The sequence below is a fragment of the Dermacentor albipictus genome, chromosome 2 (assembly GCF_038994185.2).
Source record: "Dermacentor albipictus isolate Rhodes 1998 colony chromosome 2, USDA_Dalb.pri_finalv2, whole genome shotgun sequence".
NCBI lineage: Eukaryota > Metazoa > Arthropoda > Arachnida > Ixodida > Ixodidae > Dermacentor > Dermacentor albipictus.
Window position 1 is genome coordinate 140,166,416 of NC_091822.1, and position 10,191 is coordinate 140,176,606.

Below are 10,191 nucleotides of genomic sequence, written 5' to 3' on the forward strand. Positions count from 1 at the left end.
TCTAGTCGTCGCATTATGCGGAACCCTGACTGTGTTTCTGTACTGGCGAGGAGGATTTCGTGTGGTGGACGACCACGTGTACTAGTTTGCTTTTACGAGCACCCCAATATTGCCAATTTGTTGTTTAATTTTGCACTCTCGGCATTTAAATGTTGTGTCTTCCTTGTCGCAACGTGACAGTTCGTTTATATAATAAATTACTGTTTTATCGTGTAGTATGTAACTGCTTTCTTGAAAGTAACAACATAAAAACGCGTGGATTCACTTCAGCGCACATATTGTAATTTACAAAGTGATGCCGAGGAACTGTGGAGTCATGTTTTACTTGCATAAATATTTAGGTTAGCACCTATTTAGACAAGCTCGCCTATAAAATGGATACGAAATGCATTGACCTCGAAGCTACGTGAATTAAATGTTTTATTCGTCCCATTCTACTAGAGAGACAAAAAGATAAAAAAAATAGGCTGACATCTGAAGCTGAGAAAATAAATGCAAATATATATCGACAGAGGTGGCATGAGGCCACAATTTGTATCAGCATGCAAGGACGATATTACATTTGAAAATGACATAACATGTAAATGAAATATTGGGGAGTGAAATATCTACAACAAAATCGCACGCAAGAAAAATTTAAACGAATCGGATATTATAAAGCTCTATTCCTTCGAGTTTATTGTCACGCGAATAGAATAGTAATATTGCTGCAGATTATGTACTTACAGAACATGTTTACAAAAGCAATTGCAGCGCTGAAAAGTGCCAGTTGTTGCCCTTTGTGAAATGGAGCTGTGGGGGATCGGCCCTCAATAGGGTGGTGAAAATATCTTTACGTTTGCCATTTTTTAGTGGTAAGTAGCTGGCAGCTCGAGCCAGGTGCCCAGTAGTTTTTCGTCGGGCAATTGAGCTCATCTTTTAGGAGGCGAACGCACGTAGTATTATCCCGACTGGAAGATATATCAAAGCGCCGTCCCGGCGCGTCTAATGATCTGAGCCAACACAAGAGTGATGAGGTTTGAGGTGTGAGACATGCACATTGCGCAACATTATTGAACTGTGGTATAGGTGACATAGTGGGAGCGGCGGAGCCCACCTCATATGTAACGGGAGTCACGGCACGAAGGATGCTGTATCGGCTTGTGTGCGAGCGAGGAGCTGTTCCTAGCGTCCAACGTTACGAAATCAGGTACAGAATAATATGCTAGGGAACGCAGGCAAACGGCTCGCGTCTTTGTGTCATTGTTCGTAGAAACGCCGTTGGTTTTCTCTAGAGGCCAATCCCACAGCCTCCGCGGACCAAGAAGCGCTCCGGATGCCACACAGGTGCCCTGACTGCGGCATGGCTACGCGGCCATCCGCAGCCCATCTGTTTTGGGAGTGCCAGCGACACGCTCAACAGCGGGACCACCACCTGAGGGTGGTGCGAGTGTCGTTTTACGAGGAGTGGATTAGACCGGCAACTGGATCGATGGATTCTGACAGGGCCATTCTGGACTCGCTCTTGGCTTTCGCCAAGGACGCGCAGCTTCTAGGACGGCTCTGAATACGCCTCCCCCCTCCTCTTCCTATTCCCCATTATAGGCCTTCGTGCCATCCTTTAATAAATACATTTTGTCATCATCATCTCTAGAGGCCAAGAAGCCATTGCGGAAAATATTCCGAGTTTGGGCAGCCTGGGTCACAGGACAGCCTGGGTCATCCTGACGTCCGCCTTAAATCGCAAGCCTTCAGGAAGGAGTGCGTCACCTACGTGTCTCACTGGGTGAATTCCTTCGCTTTCCATTCGAATGTTCTGAGTGGTCTGTGGCTTATTGCTCTAGCAGGTACATGCCTGATCGTCTTGCGAGTGTTTGCTCCGGTATGATTTTGTCTTCAGTCAACCAGCTCAAGTCTCAAATAGGCACTGCGCCATTTGTTGTTGTTCAGGTTTCCCTTTCTACTTTCATTGTTGCCATTCTTGTAAATCTCCATGGTCTTTCTTTTTTTCATTCGTTGGATCCAATTCACTATTTAACTTTTTAGCTTTCTCTCTGATGACTCCTGGCGGTTAGTTTCACTACACTTGACTGCCAACATTCTTGAGCTTTCCGTCCATTTGTGATCCATGCGTTTCTGGTACAGATACTTGTGCACTTTAGCTGCCCACCTATTTTGATGTATGTTTCTGAATCTTTCGACAAAGCTAATTTTGCTCTGCGCTCCTGTGCTTTCAAAAGTGGCCCAACCTATGTTACCCTGCTGCACTGCCTCATTTGTCGTTTTACCGTCCGCTCTCAAAGCTTAACCGCCTACCCGATCTTTGCTTAGCGTCCAACCCCGACAAGATAGCAGACTTTAAGCAGAGAATGGCACTTGCGAACGTTAGCACTGGCACATTTACTCCATTGCAGATTCCACGCATCATTTCATAATTTTGGGGCCCCGAAAGTGCTTTGGAAGAATGCAAGCATTATACTAATCCACAAAAAGGGTGACGTTAAAGAACGGAAAGATTATAGGCCCGTTAGCTTACTCCCAGTATTATATAAAATATTTACCAAAATAATCTCCAATGGAATAAGGGCAACATTGGACTTTAGTCAACCAAGGGAGCTGGCTGGCTTCAGGAAAGGATACTCTGCAATGGATCACAACCATGTCATTAAACTGGTTATCGAGAAATCCGCAGAGTACAATAAGTCTCTCTATATGGCTTTCATAGATAACGCAAATGCATTTAATTCAGTAGAGATACCAGCAGGTATAGAAGCATTACGTAATCAAGGAGTACAGAACGCTTATGTGAATAGCTTGGAAACTATCTACAGAGGTTCTGCAGCTACCTTAATTCTGCACAATAAAAGTTGGAAGGTACCTATGAAGAAAGGGGTCAGACAAGGAGACACAATCTCTCCGATGCTCAAACGTCACGCACAAACGCGCCTTCGCGGCCTTTTCTGTGCACTTCACAGTTGATGTGAATGACCATGAAATTCATTGCCTGAGATTGCGTCCAAATATACCCGTTTACTGGAAGCACTGCCCTTTCTTTTCCCTGCCCCTGCCTTTCAACCTCTGTCACCATGCACTCTGCGACGTTCACTTGCTTTGAAACACTCCGCGTATCGGTAACTCCTTTGACGATTTGCTTCGCGATCCTTGTCCCCCATGCATTCAGTACGGCTGTATCGGTCCTGTCGACGTTGGCGTTACGTAAAGACGGCTCGAAATCCCTGTCGCCTGGCATCGTTTCGCACCTCTGTTCGACGGGTGGGTCTAAATTCGGCAAGATTGGAGGCGTGGTGGAAATTGTGCTGAGGTGAGAAAAAACGCCAGCTTGATGCGGATCCCTCGTAAAAGGCAGGTCTTTCTTGAGCAGATCAGTCAGCGGCCGGGTGATCGCTGCAGAAACTTTTACGAAGCGTCGTAAGTAGGCACACAGCCCCCTAAAACACAGGTCGTCGTTGACTGGGTTGGGCTAATGAAAAGAAATCACAGCACACCTTTTTTTCCCGGGTCCACTTTTGTAGTTGTGGCCTCAACGAGCGGTAGCGAACTGTTCTCTGTCGACGGCTGAAGCGCTGTGATACTCACAGAATCTTTTCAGAATATACACTCACACACGGATCACACACGGATTAAAACACATTGGACCGTCTAGCGGCTCCGCAGTGTGTTCATTTGGAAGGGGGAGCCTCGACACGTACCACGGCCGAAAGACGTGGCATTCAATTACATTAAGTGGTACGAGTAAGAGGGGAACTCAGCTGTATGCACACTTGATACACAACGCGTCTCTTCGGCGGCAGTACGCGGTGACCCGCTACACTGATTCACTACTGATCGCAATTACATCGACATTCATCGTGAGATTGCTTCTGGGGGAATTTTTTAGAGAGGAAAGTTGCAAAGGGATGATTTCACCGAGAGTTGGCTTGCGAAAGATGGATGCGTGTCGCAATGCTCCCCGAATGTTTATTTACTTCCTCCATGTCCGTATCTCACCTCCATTATTTCGACAAGAACAGGAATTCCCTGATGGCAATACAAGCTTGATGTCAGTGTTATGCAAGTCAACGTCGTGCAAACTGTGAATTTCCCTACGTAGTCACGAGGCTGTGACTTCTTGTGGAAAATGCGCTTTGGTGTGACACACGTTGTAGGCATGTGTGAAAAAAAGACTATAATACAGTCAGCGGTAATGCAATATTCGGCAATAAATCATTTGTATTTGGGGTCTTTCTATTTGTTTATTGCACATAGCAATGACGCTCTGTCATCGTTTTCCTCTTTCATCTTTGCGTAAAAGTTCGCAACTCCTCTTCCTCCTTTACGGCCACTTGTGTAATCATAAAGCACTTCAGGTATTGCAGTGACTTCAGCTCCTGGAAGGCGGCTACGGGACCGCAGCCGCCCAGCAAGAAACATATCGAGGGAGAACACGCTAAAACGGGTAATTACACATTTTCTTCAAAAGAGACACCGGAGCCTGGCGGCGTTTCCTTCTCATCACGTGACTTGCTGGCTGCGTGGAGCTCTGCATGCGCGTTCGTAGCGCGAGCTGCGCGTTTCACTCGCCATAAATTCGTTCCACGTCTGCCATCGGAACCTGGCTGCCAGAACGAGAGCTCCCGAAGCTTCGCCCGTTCCATCAAAGCCTGGTCAGCTTCAAGGCATGTCAACCGTCACTGCTCGAAAGCGCTACCGGAGAAAGAAGTTTAAGCCCAAGCTCTCGTTCGGCTCGGCAAGCGACCGTCCCAGCAGCTTGCCGTCCAACATGGAGGCAAACCTTCCGGAACTCTTGGCCCTTCTCAAGATGCAGCTGAAACCTGATATTCCTGGAAACGGGACAGAAGCAGCTGCTTCCAAGCACTTTTCGAAATATGAAATTTTGGCGACTACAGGTGCAACGCGGAGTGACGAGTTTAAAGTTCGATTATCGCACAGCGCCGAGCCTTTGAACAGGAGAAAACGTGAGGCAAGTGTGTCTAAAGTTGACGTGGTAGAAAACAGCTTCATTGGTGAGCCTGAAGTCATCATGAATGACGAGCCGGAGCCGAAAGAACTCACTGGGTCAGAGGTGGTAAATATCTCGAGACGGCTGCGAGAAATGCTGCAGAAGAAGTGCTTGTCCCAGGAAGACAACCTGTTGGGAGCGCTGTGCCCTTCGCAGGCTCAGCGAGTCCTCGAAGTATACAGTTCCCTGACAGCCTTTCTCTATCGGCGCCCAGGATTTTGGGTTTTCTACGAAGTCCTGTACTTGTTTCTCTATTACCAGGACCCCGATGACGAAGATGCATGCGACTGCACATCACTTCTGGACGGTCCTACTGCCGTGTCTGGGTCTTCCCATTCCAACTACAGTGGATGCCAGCATGCAAAGGCAACTGACGGCGTATCTCGGCATGCCCGTGTGTGTTCGTCGAGCAACTGCGATTACGGGTCCGCCATCGATGGAGACGACAAAGAGCAAGAAACACACAGAATAAAGGACGTCTGGATCCAAGTGCCCACCCCATCTTGTCTGTCTCAAGTTCTCCAGGTGGTGCAGGAAACGTGCGATGCCGAAGGCCAGGCCCTGGAAAGTGACCCTGCCCGGTTTGCCGAGTTGCAGTTGACTCTGAGGAATCACTACGCAGAAATCGTGGATATCAAAGAGAGGCTGGAAACCATCCTGGAGAACCATGCCAGCGAGGTGAAGAAGCTTCGTGTCAAGATTGAGAAGTTACTCCAGGCGCCTCCACCAGCACAACAGCTAAGTGCAACGGAGCTGAAGAACTATACCGCCAAGGAAGAGCAGCAGCCCACGGGCACGGATGGGGTAGGCGCCCAGCTCAGCCCCCGTCTAACGAATGGCCACCGCTGCGTCAGATATGTATACCCATCCCGCTCGAGGCCCGAGGAGAAACAGCGCTCGCTTCCCATCGACCCAAGGCTCCGGCCGCTGCGCCCGGCTTACAAAAGGATCAGAAGGTACGCAAAGCAACCGCCCGTGGCCGAGTTCCACCAACTTCCCGGCAGTAAAAAGTGCCTTCCTGCTACATGCACGGACGTCGTCTATGTGGTACAGCCAGGGAGCGTCGGTTACCAAGTGCACGATGGAAGAGCAAATTTCGAAATTACTGGAGGACCTGAAGGTGCAGCCAAACTACACTGACCTGGAGAGCCGCAGGCGGGAGGTCCAACTGCGCCGGTCACACGGCGGTTTCTCTCGGATGGCTTAACGCCATCGTGACACTATTGCTCGGTCGCAAGAAAGCCGCACCGGTAAAGGACCATCGAAAGACGGATTCTGAAGTGGCTCTGAAGACGCAGTCATTTCTTTCCATATCTGTTCATTATTATGCGTTCGCAATTTAAATATAGCGTTATTTCATTTTGAGAATTTGCCTGGTTATTTGTGCAATAAATTCTTCTACCCTGTCGTATAGGATGTGTCTGCTTTCATGGAAGTGATAGCACAAGAATAGATGGTTTCGTTTAGGCAGCATATCACATCAGCAAGGCAGTCATGTTTCCTTAGGATAAATTTTTTGGCTAGGACCATTATCGAGATAAACGTCCCTATAAGTGCTGCGAAATGCATTGGCATTTCAGCTAAGTGAACGAAATATCTTATTCATCCCAGTCAATTATAGAATGAACCCCGGACAAACAGCTACAAGAAAAATGGCTGTGGCTTAGCTAAGGTTAAGCCCAGGATGCGAAGCATACTAGCCTTTATTTTAGTTGTTGAACCACAGTTTAGCCTGGTGAACTGCTATTGCTTGGCTATATTTGGTTCGGCTAGACGAAGAAACAACTTTTGCGTTACTCCGCTTCGCCTTCAAGAGTGGAACGCGACAGCGTTCCTGTCGACCCGCCAAGGGGTGTAAGACAATGGGCTAAGGCGCAGCGACTACGCGCTCCGCATTGGACGCGGTGAGCGTCGAGCAACGCAGCGTTCGGCGCGGCAACGAAATGTGCGCCTGAGCAAGCGACGCACGCCTCAGCCTTAGAAACAGCTCGTTTCTAAGGCAACACCGCATTCACTAGAGGCGCTTTTGTACCGCTTTGAAGCATCGTACTCGGGGCTCAGTGGTAGCATCTCCGTCTCACACTACGGAGACCCGAGCTGAGACCCGGCTATGTAGCTACGCGGCCGCAAGCGAGCGCACGAGTTGAGCCTCCGCTTTTGCAGCTGTTATGACGTCATATGGTAGCTACGCGGCCGCGCGCGGCGCAGCAAGGAAGAGCGTGGTTGTGCGGCTAGTATGCTTCGCATAAAACATAGTGCCTACCATTCTATGAAGAAGGATGACCAGCGAAGCTGTGAATGTGTGCCCCTTAATGCCGAACTGCACCTACGCCGCGGTTCAGCCCGGCATCCGGGATCGGCCCACGTATGGGGAGTGCTGAAAGCCTGCTTCACATCCGCCTTGCATCGGCCCGGCATTGCACTGTCTTCGGGATTGGCCCATTTATGGGGAGTGCTTAACGCAACACCTGCTTGACCTCCGCCGCGGGTCGGGCCGGTATTGCACTATCTTCGGGTTTGGCCCGCATACGGGGAGTTTCGTGTCTACACACGGACACGATCTTGGTGGAACTAGCCCGTAACAGCTTTGCTCTAGTTCGCTGTTAAATTGGTTACATATTTGTGTTTATGATCGATTAACGACTAATTAATTAGATTCATAAATAAATAAATTGAAAATAAATGAATTAATCAATTAATTCATGCTGCAGAAGGCGGGAGCAGGGGCACGAGTGCGTTCGCGTGGTAGCGCCGAAAGGCGCCAGCGAGCCAGCTCGAAAAAGTTCGAAAAAAAAAATAGATGCGCGAAGTTTATAAATTAATAGCTCGGCATCAAGAACATATATCGCGGTTCTGTACACGGCATCCATTAGATCATTCAAAGTGGACGAATTCGATATGTCAATTTATATCGTACGTGGATTTGTTACGTTGTGTGCAAGGGTTACGCAAGAGTTGTATTTCCATATTACTGAATTTTTTCAGATTCATGTGTACCATATAAATTGTGTCCGTGTTAGATGTACTAACAGATGCAATTCACGGAATTGTGACATCGTTTTTCCTTGCTGAGTTACGTAGTTGTAAGCTTGGTAGTTACGTTTACTGAAAATTTAAAAAATGTCATTTTTAATAAATAAAATTGAGAATCTAAATAATAAATTCCGAACAAGCAGTCACTAGATTTTAAGCTTTTCCTTTAAATGCAACAAATCTCGTCAAATTTGGTACAGTGATTGCCGAGAAAAACGAATTCTCCTTTTACATGTATTTAGATAGGAGCACCCGAGCTAAAGCTTCCATAAGGCCTAACGGCCTAAATATAGTCCGAAACAGCGTGAACGCGCGCACACCTTACGTCATTTGGCGAGAACAACAGCGTCTATAGTTCGACTGATGGTTTGATGCACTGGCGCCGCCAACGTAACCGGACGCGGCGTTTGCTTGACATCACGTGACTTGGTGGCTGAGCGCATGTTTGCATGCGCGGTTCCGGCACGAGCAGCGCGTTTCGCTCGTGACAAATTCGTTCCACGTCTGCGATCGGAACCTGGCTGCCAGAACCACTGCTCCCGAAGCTTCGCCCATTCTATCTGAGCCTGGGCAGCTTCAAGGAATGTCAACCGCCGCTGTTCGAAAGCGCTACAAGAAAAAGAAGCTTATGCCCAAGCTCTCGTTCAGCTCGACAATCGGAGGTCCCAGACGCTTGCCGTCCAACATGAAGGCGAACCTTTCGGAACGCTCCGCCCTTCTCAAGATGCAGCTGAAACGTGACGCTCCCGGAAACGCGACAGAAGCAGCTGCTTCCAAGTACTGTTCAACAGATGACATCCTGGAGACTCCAGAGACAACGCCGAGCGGCAAGTACATTGCACGATCATCGTCGCACAGCACCGAGGCTCTGAGCAGGACAGAGTGCGAGGCAAGTGCGTCCATTGTTGTCGAAGTGGCAACCCGATTCTACGGAGAGCACAAAGCCGTCGTGAACGCAGAGCCACAGCCGAAGGCTCTCTCCGAGTCAGATGTGGCGGATATCGGGAGACATCTGCGAGTGAGTGCTGCAGGAAAAGAGCCCATCCCAGGAAGATGACCTGGTGGAAGCGATGTAATTCGACGGCTCTAGCCGTCGAAGTATACGGCTCCCTAACTCCCTTTCTGGACTGGCGCCCGGGATTTCGGGGGGTGCACGGGGGCCTTCTACTCCTTCTTGTTTTACGTGAATGACAGTGGCCTCGATTGTTATCAAATTGTTTGTTTACTTTGGCGCTCTGTTCATTTAAATCTAGTGTCTGCATTTTCACAATTTGTCAATTAAGTTATGTAATAAATTATTCTGTCCTATCGTGTAATATGCAGCCGCTTTCTTGAAAGTTGTAAAATGCATGAATTCACTTCAGGGCACATATTGCAATTGCGGGAAGAGGTGCTGAGCAACTTTTCACTCCATAGTGAAAGTTTGTAGGCTATCACTGTTTTAGAGGAACCCGTCTCTCAATGTGCTGCGAAATGCATAGGCGTTGTAGCTACGTGAACGAAATGTTTTCCGCCCCAGTCCACTAGAGAGGGAAAAACCTGTAAAAGAATCCTGAGCCATTCCATTCTGTGAAGGAAGATGTAGATCCTAGACGTTAGTGGCACATAACCACTCCGGGAGATGGCCAAGAGCCAAGTAATTCCGTATAATGAGAAAAAAGAATGATAAAATAACTGTAAACAAAATTTGTGAATAGGCATATGGGAAGTAAGAGACAGATGCTACCTTATTATGGTAATGAGTGCAGGAATAAATGAAAACAAACGTAGAGATAATGTAATGGATTTTGAAAAATATAACAAAACCTTAGAGATAATGTAATGGATTTTGAAGAATATAACAAAACCTTAAGTTCAGATTTTATAGTTGAAATCTTTCTGACCCTGCAATAAGATCCTGGATGGCATTGCCAACCTTACTATCGCTGTGCCCAAGGGTAGAGGCCCCCCCAATATAGCAAATTGTTAACAATTGACCAGCGAGGCTGTGTAGCACGCGAAAAGATTTGGAAGAAAGGTACAAATATATATATTGTCTCAACCGGTGGCCATATTAAGGAAAGGTACGCACATACTTTTACTTTCATACATACGCGTTCATTTGTGTTGTACATTCCTTATATACGTTCATGTTTCAGCATCGGGTGCAGCGGAGACGG